Here is a 12,411-nt window from a genome sequence, read left to right as displayed (position 1 = left end):
TTCACCAGGATGCAGTCATTACTGTGACCTGTATGACCACTTCTCCATTCCAAACCATTATCTCCAAGCAGACACCTGGCCTCTATTCTAGTAGTGAACCTGTCCTCCAAATGAGTACGAGCACACCCCCAAACAACCCCAAATGCACTTGAAACTGCCCCATGATGCATGGTCCTGAGGGAAACAGGGGTAGGTAGAGAGCATGGTCAAGGATTCCTGATCCAGCACCACATATCACTTTTCTTCACCCATCTCAGGAGAGAAGGAAAACAGGGCTGAGAAGGTGAAACAGAGGACTCAGAAGATCCAGAAAATCCATCATGATGTGACATCAACAAGATGGCTGACAGGGTTTCTGGCAGTTCCCCACCACCACCACAAAGGGACCATAACAAGGAATAAACAACTACATTCTGACTAGAGTCACTGAGGAAGTACGCTGGAGAGAAGCAGGGAAGTAGTGAGATCCCTGAGGAGACCAAAGCACCAAGGAAATGTCATCAGGAGGAGAGAAAGACATCCTGCAGCTCCCACTGAGACCAGTGTAGAGCCAAGATGGACTTCTCTTTACAGGAAATGATAAGCTAGAGACCCCAACAGCCCCCTCTGCTTCTGCAGATGACTGCCAGGAGACTTCTGCAGCAAACACAGGCCAAGCACAGTTTAGAGTTTGGTTATAGTTTGTGTCTAGATGTCGCCCCAAAGCCTCATACAGTCATGGGAAGGGTGCTTTTTAGCATCTAGAGTTTGTAACTGATCCATGATCCAGTAATGGAATTAAGGTTGTCAGTGCTATATTCGTCCTAGGGCAGGTAGTCTGCATACAATATAAGGTTTTGCAGTTTTCTACTGCCATGAACTGATCCCCCCTTTGCCATGTGCCATCTTGGAGCCAGCTGATTGAAGAATGAAACTTTTACAAACTGAAAGCCAAATAAATCTTTCCTCCTCTAAATTCAGGAATTTGGTATTTTGTCTCAGCAATGAGAGAAAAGTAACTAAAACAGCTTCTGAAAGTTCATGGGGCTGTGTTGCCCGAGTGGACAGCCTCCACCCAGAGGGTACACCCTCCACCCTTATCTGTAAGCTATGATGGCTGGATAACAGCTTGAAACTGGATCCACTACTGAAGTACATCCTACCTTGGGCCTAGCTGTCCTCTTGTACCTTCACTCCTAAGACCTCCTGTACCCATCATGCTTATCAAAGTAGTTGCAACCTATAATAGATGTTGCTCAGCACCTAGGCCCAGTAGAAAGGCTGAGATCTGCCTTCCAAACCCATGCAGATATCCATTCCCTTTACCCAGAGACCAGGATGACATCCACAGGAAGGAAGTAAACACAGCTGTCGTAGCCCAACATACCCTTGTGCACCTGTACCTGTCCTGACAGCCAGTCAGTAGCCTCACTCCAGCAAAGAGCCTACCTCCCACAGTCACCCAACCCCCACAGCCAAGCATGGTCGTCTGCTAGTCCTGGGGCAGCCTTAACCTCACCCTCAGTGAGCCTGCTGCACAGCCAGTTGGCTCACAACACCCACTCCACCTGTACCTGTTCTGAGCCTCCCAAACAGTGGGCTCACCCCCTAGTATGCCTGCTGCATGGCCAGCCAGCACACAGCAAACTCACATATCAAGCCCAGCAGTTTCAGTGCACTAGGCACAATGTGTTGACCAGGGTAACAACCAACCATATATCCCAAAGCCAGCAAGATGGTCAATGCTTCCAAAATAAATGATACATGTCAAAGGCTCTTGGGAAGGCCAGCGCACTGCTCTCATCATCACATATTGTACATACACTCTGAAACATCATAGTATAACCCCATAAACATACACGATTATTATACATCAGTTAAAATGTAGCACTGTATTATTAAAAACACTCATGAGCCAGAAGTAGTGATAAGAAGACATAATCCCAGCATTTGGGAGTCTGAGACCAGACGATCACTGTGAGTTGTGGCTAGTCTAGGCTACAAAGTGAGTTCAAGGCCAGCCTGAGCTATATAGTGAGACCCTGTCTCAAAAAACCTAAAAAAAAAAAGAAATAAACGAAAGAAAGAAAAACTATTGTACCAGTTTCATCAGCATAAAGATTCTACTCCAACCTTAAAAACAAAAATAGATACTATACCTATTTCCTACCAGATCACTTCTCTGCCCTCTTTACATTAAATCTCATGGAAAATGTTCATCTTTGGTTTCCCTATTTTCTCTCCCTCATCTGTGTATGTAAGAGAATTGGAGGGACAGAAAGACAGAGACAGTGATGAGGAATTAACAGGACCATTACACTGAATTATGTCCTCAGCACTTTTTAAAATTTTTAAAACAAAATTTTCGAGACAGGGTTTTGCTAAGTGGCCCAAGTCAGGCCTAAACATGTGATCCTTCTGCCTCAGCCTCCTGGAGTGCTGGGATCTGTCTTTCTAGCTTCCCCTAACAAAATTCTGTGTTCTCTCCTTACCACTCCCTATAAAAGGCCATATCAGGTCACCCTCTTATCAATTCTAAGGTCAGGCTTGTCTCTTACCCTGTGGTCAGCCCTCTCCCATCCTCTTCCTGAGGGCTCCTTCTCACCCTAGAGGCAGACTCAAAACTTAGATGGTCTAGACTCACAGCAAGTACAATCTACTCATTAGCTATAAAATCCACATTGTGCCTGCCATTCCCAAGTAACTTCTTTAACCCAGACCTGAAGCCCCACATTTCCACCTTCCTTTTTAACAATTCCTTTGAGATCTTAATAAGAAAAGTATTACAAAACTAAAGAATTTTTTCTTTTAAAGTATTAAAACATATCTTAAAATTCATGTTGTTATGTCACAGTAACTAAAGAACTCTTCATTCTTGCTCTCGGGTTTGCTCCTTTCCCCATTACCTGCTTAAACCAAAACCAGCCTTCACTCCGTCTCTCTCATACATTCCACAGCCAACTGACCAAAAACCTGTAGGTGCTACCTTTAAAGTTTATCCAAAACTTCCAGGAAGACAGCAGAGTGGCAAGCAGCAGACATCACATCTGAGAGTTACCATCCAGAAGCTAGAATACAGCATCGTGAGGAAGACAGGAGGAGGGAAGTGGGTCCGCTGGGCCCAAGAAGAATCTGAAGTGCGAACTGAAGACCACAGAGACAGTGAAAAGAAAAACTTAAAAGAAGAAGGCGGTAGCCAGCAGCACGTTCTCCCTGAGACAGGACTCATTGTACGAGAGGAGCTGTTTGAACCTGAGGACTCACGGTTACAGTGCCAGTGTCAGCTGGTGACCTTGGAAGCCACTGTAGAGAGATGCAGCAGTGGACATGGAGGACTGCACTGGCTGGCAGTGAGTGCAGAGGACTTAGTCCTCCTGCAGGCAGCCCTTTTGGAGACGGGCCGGCTGAGCTTAGAAACCTAGAGCCGCTGCTGCTGGCTTCCTCCAGCAGCTCCCAGCTGGGCACAGACTCGTGTAAAGTCTTGGGCTGCAGCAAGTCCAATGAGTCTGGTTTCAGGGAGGCTGCTGAGTTATCTGCTACTCCGCCATAAAGCAACTGCTGGCTTGCTGGGATAGAGTGGCAGGAGTCACAACTCTGTCTCCACAGGCTGTCCACTAGTGAAACCAGAGAGAACCCTGCAAGTGAACTGTTTGTTTTTTAACATTTTTGTATTTTTTTAAAGAAAGAGAGAAAAGAAAATTAAAGAAAAAAACAAAATAGATAAAAAGAAAAAAGTAGAATACAGAATTTAAAAAATTAACATAAAACTAGTTGATACATTACATGTTATCATTCAAATCAAAGCTTAAAAAGTAGCTAGACACTCACATATGGACAGTACAAACCTTCTGTTCAATGATCTAACAGAAATTTAGTAATATGGTCATCTATCTTACATGTTATATATACTGTTATATCCTTTACAGCACTTTCCTTCCTTTTCACTTTTACAATATCTATTATACTTTTTGGATCCCATTATTCTGTCAGTTCTTATTTTTTACACTAGACAGACAATATGATGTTTACAAATGTGAGTCTTATTTATTTCACTAATGAAGATATTCTCAAGTTGCTTCCATTTACCTAGAAAGGCCTCAAGATCATCCTTTTTATAGCTGAATAGTATTCCATACTATAAAAATACCACATTTTTTTCATCCACTCTGCAGTTGATGGGCATTTTGGTTGTTTCCAAGATTTACCTATCACATGTGCTTCTATGAATATGGGTGCACATATATCACTGTGACATGACCTTTTCAATTTTTCTGGGAAAATACCCAGGAGGGGAATAGCTAGATTGAATAGAACTTCCTTCCTAGTTTTTTGAGAAATCTCCATAACGATTTCCACAGTGGTTGCACCACCTACACTCCCACCAACAGTGGGGAAGCATTCCTTTTCCCCTACATCCTGACCAACATTTGTTATCAGTTGTTTTCATGATGGCAGCCATTCTTTCCGGGGTGAGGTGAAATCCCAATGCTGTTTTAATTTGCATTTCTCGAATGACCAGTGTTGGTGAACATTTCTTCATGTATTTATTGCCATTTGTGTATCTTCATCTGAGAAATGTGTGTTCATCTCAGATGCCCATTTTTGCAGAGGGTCTTTGAATTTGGGGGACTTGATGTTTTTCAATTCTTTATATGTTCTGGATATAAGTTCTTTGTCTGAGGGACTGCTGGCTAAAATTCTTTCCCATTCTGTGGGTTTTCTTTTCACTTTGTTGGTGATTTCTTTTGAAGTGCAAAAACTTTTTAGTAATATGAGATCCCAGTTGTTGATTCTTTGAAGTATTTTTTGTGTGGTTTGTGGTTTATTCATGAATTATCTCCCTACCCCTATGTCTCCAAGATTTTTTACCTACCTTGTCCTCCAAGATTTAGTGTTTATGTTTTAAGTATTTAGACCTTTTATCCATTTTGACTTTAGTTTAGTGTGTGGTGATAGGCATGGGTCTGTTTTCAGTCTTTAGCATGTGGAAAGCCAATTTTTCCAACACCATTCATTAAAGAGGCTATCCTTCTTCCAGTGAACACGCTGAGGCCCTTTGTCAAATATAAGGTGGCTGAGTGTCTTTGTAGTAGTGTTTGCATCTTCCTATCTGTTCCACTGATCCTCCAGTCTATTTCTTTGCCAGTACCATGCTAATTTTATTACTGTGGCTTTGTAGTATAGTTTCAAGTCAGGAATTGAGATGCCTTCTGTCTTGCCTTTGTTGCCTAGAATTGCCTATGTTATTCTAGGTTTCTTGTTTCCAGATGAACTTTAGGAATATTTTCTCTAGATCTGTAAGGTATGCTAATGGTATTTTGATTGGAATTGCATTGAATCTGTGTAACACTGGGGAGTATGGCCATTTTCACAATGTTGGTTCTTCCTAACAAAGAGCAAGGAATACCCTTCCATTTTCTAATATCCTCTTCAATCTCCTTTTTTTAAGAGTAGTATAATTTCAGCATATTACATTCTTTTACATTCTTTTACATTCTTGGTTAGGTTGATTCCTAAGTATTTCAGTTTTTTAGATGCTATTGTGAAAGGTAATGTTTCCATAATTTCTGAGTTTTTTGTTAGTGTACAGGAACGTTATTGATTTTTGAGTGGTGACTTCATATCCAGCTATGCTGCTGAATTTGTATATTACCTCTAGCAGTCTTTTAATGGAGTTTTTGGAGTCTTCTATGTAGAGTATCATGTTGTTTGCAAATAATGATAATTTAACTTGTTTTTCTATTTGTATTCCTTTTATTTCTCCCTCTTGTTTGATTGCTCTGCTAATAATTCCAGAACTATATTGAATAGGAGTGGTGATAGTGGACATCCTTGTCTTGTTCCTGATTTTAGAGTGAGGCTTTCAGTTTTTGTCCATTTAGTATAATGCTGGCTGTTGGTTTGTCATAGATAGCCTTTATAAGATTGAGATACATACCATCTATTCCAAGTTTCTTTAGGGTTTTTATCATGAAAAGGTGTTGGACTTTACTGAAAGCTTTTTCTGCATCTATTGAGATGATCATGTGATTTTTATTTTTGGCTCTGTTGATGTGGTGTATTACAATTATTGATTTGCGTATGTTGAACAATCCCTGTATCCCTGGAATAAATCCCACTTGGTTATAGTATATAATCTTCTCAATGATTTGCTGCATTCTATTTGCCAATATTTTATTGAGAATCTTTGCATCAATGTTCATTAGTGAGATTGGTCTATAGGTCTCCCTTTTGGTTGGGTCTTCCTCTGGTTTTGGTATCAGAGTGATACTTGCCTCCAAGAATAAGTTAGGAAGGACTGCTTCTCTTTCAATTTCATTGAAGCATTTAAGGAGTATTGGTGCTAAATCTTCTTTAAATTTCTTATAGAATTCAGCCATGAATCCATCAGGACCTGGACTTTTCTTTGTTGGTAAGTTTTTAATCAATTTTTGACTTCAGTAACTGATACTGGGTTATTCAAAATTGTTGTATCTTCTTGACTGAGCTTTGGTAGTTCATATGTTCCTAGAAATCTTTCCATTTCCTCTGTTTTTTCCACCCTATGTGAGCAGAGATTTTCAAAGTAGGTGTTCATGATCTTTTGAATTTCTATGGGATCTGTAGTAATTTCCTTCTTTTCAGTCTTTATTGTGTGGATTTGAGTTTCTTTTTCTTGAGAAGATTGGCCAGAGGTTTATCAATTTTACTTATACTCTCAAAAAACCAGCTCTTTAAAAAAATAAATAAAAAGAAAAAACCAGCTTTGAGTCATTAATTCTTTGTATTTTTTGTTTCAATTGCATTAATTTCTGCTCTGATCTTTACAATTTCCTCTTCTATGAGCTTTGGGTTTGACTTGCTCTTCCTTTTCTAAAAGCTTGAGATGTAGCATTAGGTTATTTATTTGTGTTCATTATATATTTCTCTATATTATTTCTCTCTTAGGACTGCTTTCATTGTGTCCCAGAGGTTATGGTATGTTGTATCTGCATTTTCACTATATTGTAGCTAATGTTTTATTTCTTCCTTTAATTTCATGTGCAACTCACAGGTTATTCAGAAGGTTGTTATTTAATTTCTACGTATTTATGCAGGTTTTACGGGGGGTTTTGCCATTGATTTCCAATTTTAGTGTACTATGATCAGATATTATGCATGGGATAACTTCGCTCCCTTTGCATGTAGTTAAAATGTTTTATGGGTTAATGTATGTTCTACTTTGGAGAATGTCCCATGTGCAGCTGAGAAAAATGTATATTCTGATGTGGTTGGGTGGAACACTCTGTAAACATCCACTGAGTCCATTCACTCACAGGTATGATTCAGTTGTTATTTCTTTGATGACTCTTTGTCTAGTTGATCTATCTCTTTGTGACAGTGGGGTGTTAAGGTCTCTTATTACAACTGTGTTCTTGTTTATTTAGTTTTTCATGTCCATTAATATATGTCTTACATAGTTGGGTGCTCCTGTATTTGGTGCATATATATTCATAATTGTTAGTTCTTCTTCTTATAGTTTTCCACTTACAAGTATGTAATGGCCTTCTTTATCTCTTTTAATCCTTTTAGGTTTGAAGTTCACTTTGTATGCAAATAGAATAGCTACCTCTGCTTTTTTCTGGGTTCCTGTTGTATGGAATACTGTTTTCCATCCTGTGATTTTTAATCTATGAGTTTCTTTTTGAGTCAGATGTGTTTCTTGTATACAGCATATTATGGGATCCTGTTTCTTGATCCATTCTGTCAACTTGTTTCTTTTGATAGGTGAATTGAGCCCATTTACATTTATGGATATCACTGAGCTGTAATGGCTTGACTTTGCCATGCTGTGTTCCTGTTGTTGGTTTCCTGCTTTTCTCCCTCATTTAATTTCTTGTCTAGGCTGGTGGTTTCTTTTTGTTATTCTGGACATTGTGTTTATTTTTATCCCTACCTAGCATATCTTGCAGTACTCTTTCTAGGGTTGGTTTGGTAGACATGAATTTCTTCAGTTGTTTTTTGTCATGGACGTATCTTGTTTCTTCATTAAATTTGAAAGACAGTTTTTCTGGGTACATCAGTCTGGGTTGAAGGTTGTTTTCTTTTAGAGCTTGAAATACTTCACTCCAAGCTTGTCTCTCTTTCTTTTCCATTTTTTTTTTTTTTTTTGTACCAGGGATCAAACTTACAACTGTGTGCTTGCCAGAGCTAATCTCCAGCCCCAAGCTCATCTTAACCTGAAGGTTTGTGTTGAAGACTCTGCCATGATTCTAATATGCTTTCCTTGATAGATGAGTTGTGTGTTTTCTCTAACAGCTTTTAGTATTCTGTTTTTATGTTGTATGTCTGGGATCTTAATTATTATATGTCTGGGTGTGGATTTATGTTGGTTGTGACTGCTTGGCATTCTATATGCCTCACTTACTTGTATATCAGATTTTTCCCCATGTTTGGGAAATTTTCTGCTATTACTTCTGTGAATAGTTATGTCATTTGCATTTACTCCTGCATCTTCACTGATGCCTATCAATCTTATATTGTTTCTCTTGGCAGCATCTTGAAGCTGCTGGGTTGTCATCTCATGCTAGTTTGTTGTTTTTATAAGTTCTACCCTTTCATGATTGCTATCTGGGATTCTGTCCTCAAGGTCTGAAATTCTATCCTCAGCTTCATTTAAGTGGTTTTGCCAGCTTTCAATAGAATTTTTTGTTTCTTGGATATCTCTTTGAATTTGTTTCATGGATTCGGCTTGTTTTCTGCATTGTTCATTTCAAGTTTCAATCAATTTCCCATGCTCCTGTATTTTTTTATCTATTTTTTCTCTAGCTATGCTGAGTGACTTATTTACTAAGGTTGTTATTTTTGTATTTATGTAAGATATTATTTCTAATTTGATTTCCTTATAGCCTCATGGATTTGTTTCTTTACTTCATTTTCTATCTTTTCAGAGATTCCTGGTATATGACTTTTATAGTCCTCTATTTCAATGTCATCTGTACTTGTTCCTCATGGACTAGATGTTTGAGATTGCATTTTGCCTTTTCGTTTTATTTTCACCTTTTGGGTAAATATTTGGTCTTTCAATCCCAACAGTCTCAACTGTCCCTAGTGTGAGTTTTCGGGTCCTACTGTGTGATTGATGTTTGTTCAAATGCTGGGTACCACAATGTAGAGGAGAGACAGTCACCTGAATTCCTCCTACAGGGCCTGTTGGGTGAGTCCAATATTCTTTCTAGGCCAACTAGCCTAGAAGTATTGATGTAGGTCAGCTCTTAGTTCCTGTTGTTGCTATGTCTTCAGGTTGTTACAGGTTACCAGATCTCCGTTTACAGTGTTTGTATCAGCTGAGGCCCTGCTGTGTCACTGGGGGTCTCATAAGCTCTTTTAATTTTCTCCAAGTTGGGGTAGGCCTTATTAGTGCACTCCACAACCTGTCTGATGTTCTCTGTGTGGAGGAGGGATTATCCACTCTCTTGCCAGGCTCGCCAAGGTCTTACAGTTGGAGGGAGCTTCACTTCCACTCCTATTTACTCACTACAGACCTCTATTTTAGGGGCAAACTCACTACACTGACTGGAGCCTGCTGAGGTCTTATGTTTGGGTTAGGGGTTCCTGGGTCTCCTATCCAGGCAGCAAGGTAATCCGCTGTATTTCAAGGTTCTGGGAGAAGGGGGTTGGATCAACCGCAGTAGTAGGTCCAGGAGGCAGTTGAGTTCCCTAAAGGGTGGGCCCACGGCAGCAGTCTAAGGCAATCCAGGTGAGCTGGTCAACGGGCAGGCCTTCTATAGCAGTCCCAGGAGGCCCAGGTGTTCCAGGCCAAGAGGCGGGCCCAGGCAAGCAGTCCAAGACAGCTCAGTGGTGCCAGGGGCATTGGGGCATCCCAGGTGTTCAGGGCCAAGGTGCGAGCCCATGGCGGCAGTCTGAGGCAACCCAGGCATAGCAGCCCAGGGGCAGGCCCCCAGCCGGCAATCCAAGGCAGCTCAGTTGTGCCAGGAGCATCCCAGGTGTTCCAGGATGAGGGCAAACTGCTTGTTTTTCTTTCTTTTTTCTTTCTCTTTTATTCTTTTTCTATGAATGTGAACATGGTTTCTAACCTCTTTGTGGGTGTGGTTCTGTTCTGTTCTTCCTTTTATCTCTTCCATCTCTCTTTTCCTTCAATTTTCTAGACCAGTTTCCCCAAGTTGGCATGATCCCCCTTTGTCCTCCAACCTAACTTCTAATCTCTTCTTCTTCTTCCACTTCTTTATTTTCTCCTTAATCCATTTTAAATTTTAACCCCAAGAATTTATATACTGCACATATTTTTCTGGTTTGTTTTAATTTCATTATATAATCACAAATCTAGTTCATATAGTTAAAAGTGGCAAATTAAGGGTTTGTCTTTTTCTAGGCTATTGGTACCACTATAGCCAAAACTGACATAGTTGTTCTAAACAGCTGTTCATCCTAGTATTTCATAACTGAGATTAACTAAGGGTCACAGAAAATATGGTGGCACAGTGTCAAAGAACCAGGGACTGGGCCAAACAAGCAACAACTTCTCATCTCCAACAAACTGAAGAGGTAAGATCTTCCAATAGGCACAAAAACCAAATCCAGCTACACCTGGAAGATACCTCAGAGAAGCAGACATCACTTAAGGGTCCTAACTACTAACAATAAAGCACAGACAACCACCACAGGCAACTTACAAGCATCACCCCAAGAATTAAACTAACAAGAGAAAGAACAGAAAATGAGAAGACACTCAAGCAAAATGCAACCCCAGACATTCAGTTCACCAAAGGCAAATCCAGGGGCCAATGAGGTGGGATAATCCAAAAGCCCCACTAGGCCGCTCTGAAGTGGTGACAGCAAAGCAATTCAATGAGGTTCTGGGAAAAAAATGGTATCATAAATAATCTCTCAGATAACTACAGAGTTACCAAAATACACATCATGCTTAGTGATATTAGAGCAAACACAGCATAAGAAAATTATGGAAGCATAAGAAAATTATGGGTGTTCAGTACAGAAAAGAAATGGAATCCATAAAGCAGATTCAAGCAGATATACAGGAGAACAAAAACTCCAATGAAAGCATTCAAAGCAGATTATGCCCATGTGAGGACAGGTTCTCAGATACTGAAGACACACTTGCAGTTAGTAACCAGGAAAAGAAAGATTTCTCACAAATAGCAAAGGATGTGAGAAATCAATCCAGCAGCTGCTAGATGAGACAAAGAAGAGTAATTTAATTTGAGTCAATGAAAAAGCAGGAGATACCACAAATGAACTTAGTAGATGTCTATAGAATGTTCCACCCCACAACATCAGAATACATATTCTTCTCAGCTGCACATGGGATGTTCACCAAAATAGAACACATACTGGCTCATAGAACATGCTTAAGTAAATGCAAAGGGATTATTCCACGCATACCATCAGACCACGGTACAATGAAATTGGAAATCCATGGCAAAAGAAACCACAAAAACTTCATGAACACATGGAAATTAAATAGCACTCTATTAACAACTAATGGGTCACAAATGAAATTAAAGAAGAAATTAGATAGTTTTTACAGTTAAATGGTAATTACTATATAATATTGGAACTTACGGGACACAATGAAAGCAGTCTTAAGAGGGAACTATAGCAGTAAATACCTATGTCCGGAAAACAGAGCAAGCATATGTAAACAACTTAATGTTGAACCTCAGACTCCTAGAAAAAAAAGAGCAGGTTAAACCAAAAGCTCATACTACAGAGGAAATTATAAAGATCAGAAAAGAAATTATACAGAGCAAAAAATAACACACTAGAGACTAAAAAGTCAATACAAAGAGTTGGTTCTTTGAAATATTAAATAAAACTGACAAATTTTTAGCTAACCTTACCAAAAAGAAAGAAAATGCTCAAATTCATGCAATTAGGAATGAAAAGGGTGAAATCACAATAGACCCTGCAGAAATCCAGAACATCTATACCTACTCAGAAAACTTGTATTCTAGTAAGATGGAAAATACAGAAGAAATGGACATGTGAATCACCAAAGCTGAACCCAGAAGATACAAAAATCCTAAATAAACCAGTATCAATCAATGAAATCAAAGATGTAATTAAAAACCTACCAACAAAGAAAAGCCCAGGCCCTGTTGGATTCACTACTGAATTCTACAAAAAATTTAGAGAAGATTTAACACCACTACTTCCTTTTTTTTTTCCTTGAAGTAAATAAGCTAGAGACACCACTACTTCTTAAACTCTTTAATGAAACTGAAAGGGAAGCAGTATTTCCAAATTCATTCCTGGAAGCAAGCATTACCCTGATACCAAAACCAGAGAAGGACTCAACTAAGAAACAGATTTGATAGGATTACCGAGGTTAAAAAAAAAAAAAAAAAAAGAAACAAAATTATAGGCCAATTTTCCTAATGAACATTGATGCAAAAATCCTCAATAAGATACATGCAAACAGACCACAGCAAA

The 12,411-nt window shown here is 39.3% G+C and overlaps 1 protein-coding gene across 13 annotated transcripts in view; it reads right to left on the bottom strand.

Annotated features, from left to right (window-relative positions):
- The window catches only part of Cacna1b (calcium voltage-gated channel subunit alpha1 B), a 204,901-nt gene that overhangs the window by 158,067 nt on the left and 34,423 nt on the right, over positions 1 to 12,411 (bottom strand). The window lies entirely within an intron of this gene.

Source organism: Cavia porcellus, unplaced genomic scaffold (genome assembly GCF_034190915.1).
Source record: "Cavia porcellus strain 051 isolate PalLab524CR breed Dunkin Hartley unplaced genomic scaffold, mCavPor4.1 scaffold_1, whole genome shotgun sequence".
NCBI classification, from domain to species: domain Eukaryota; kingdom Metazoa; phylum Chordata; class Mammalia; order Rodentia; family Caviidae; genus Cavia; species Cavia porcellus.
This window is presented reverse-complemented; position numbering and strand designations above follow the sequence as displayed.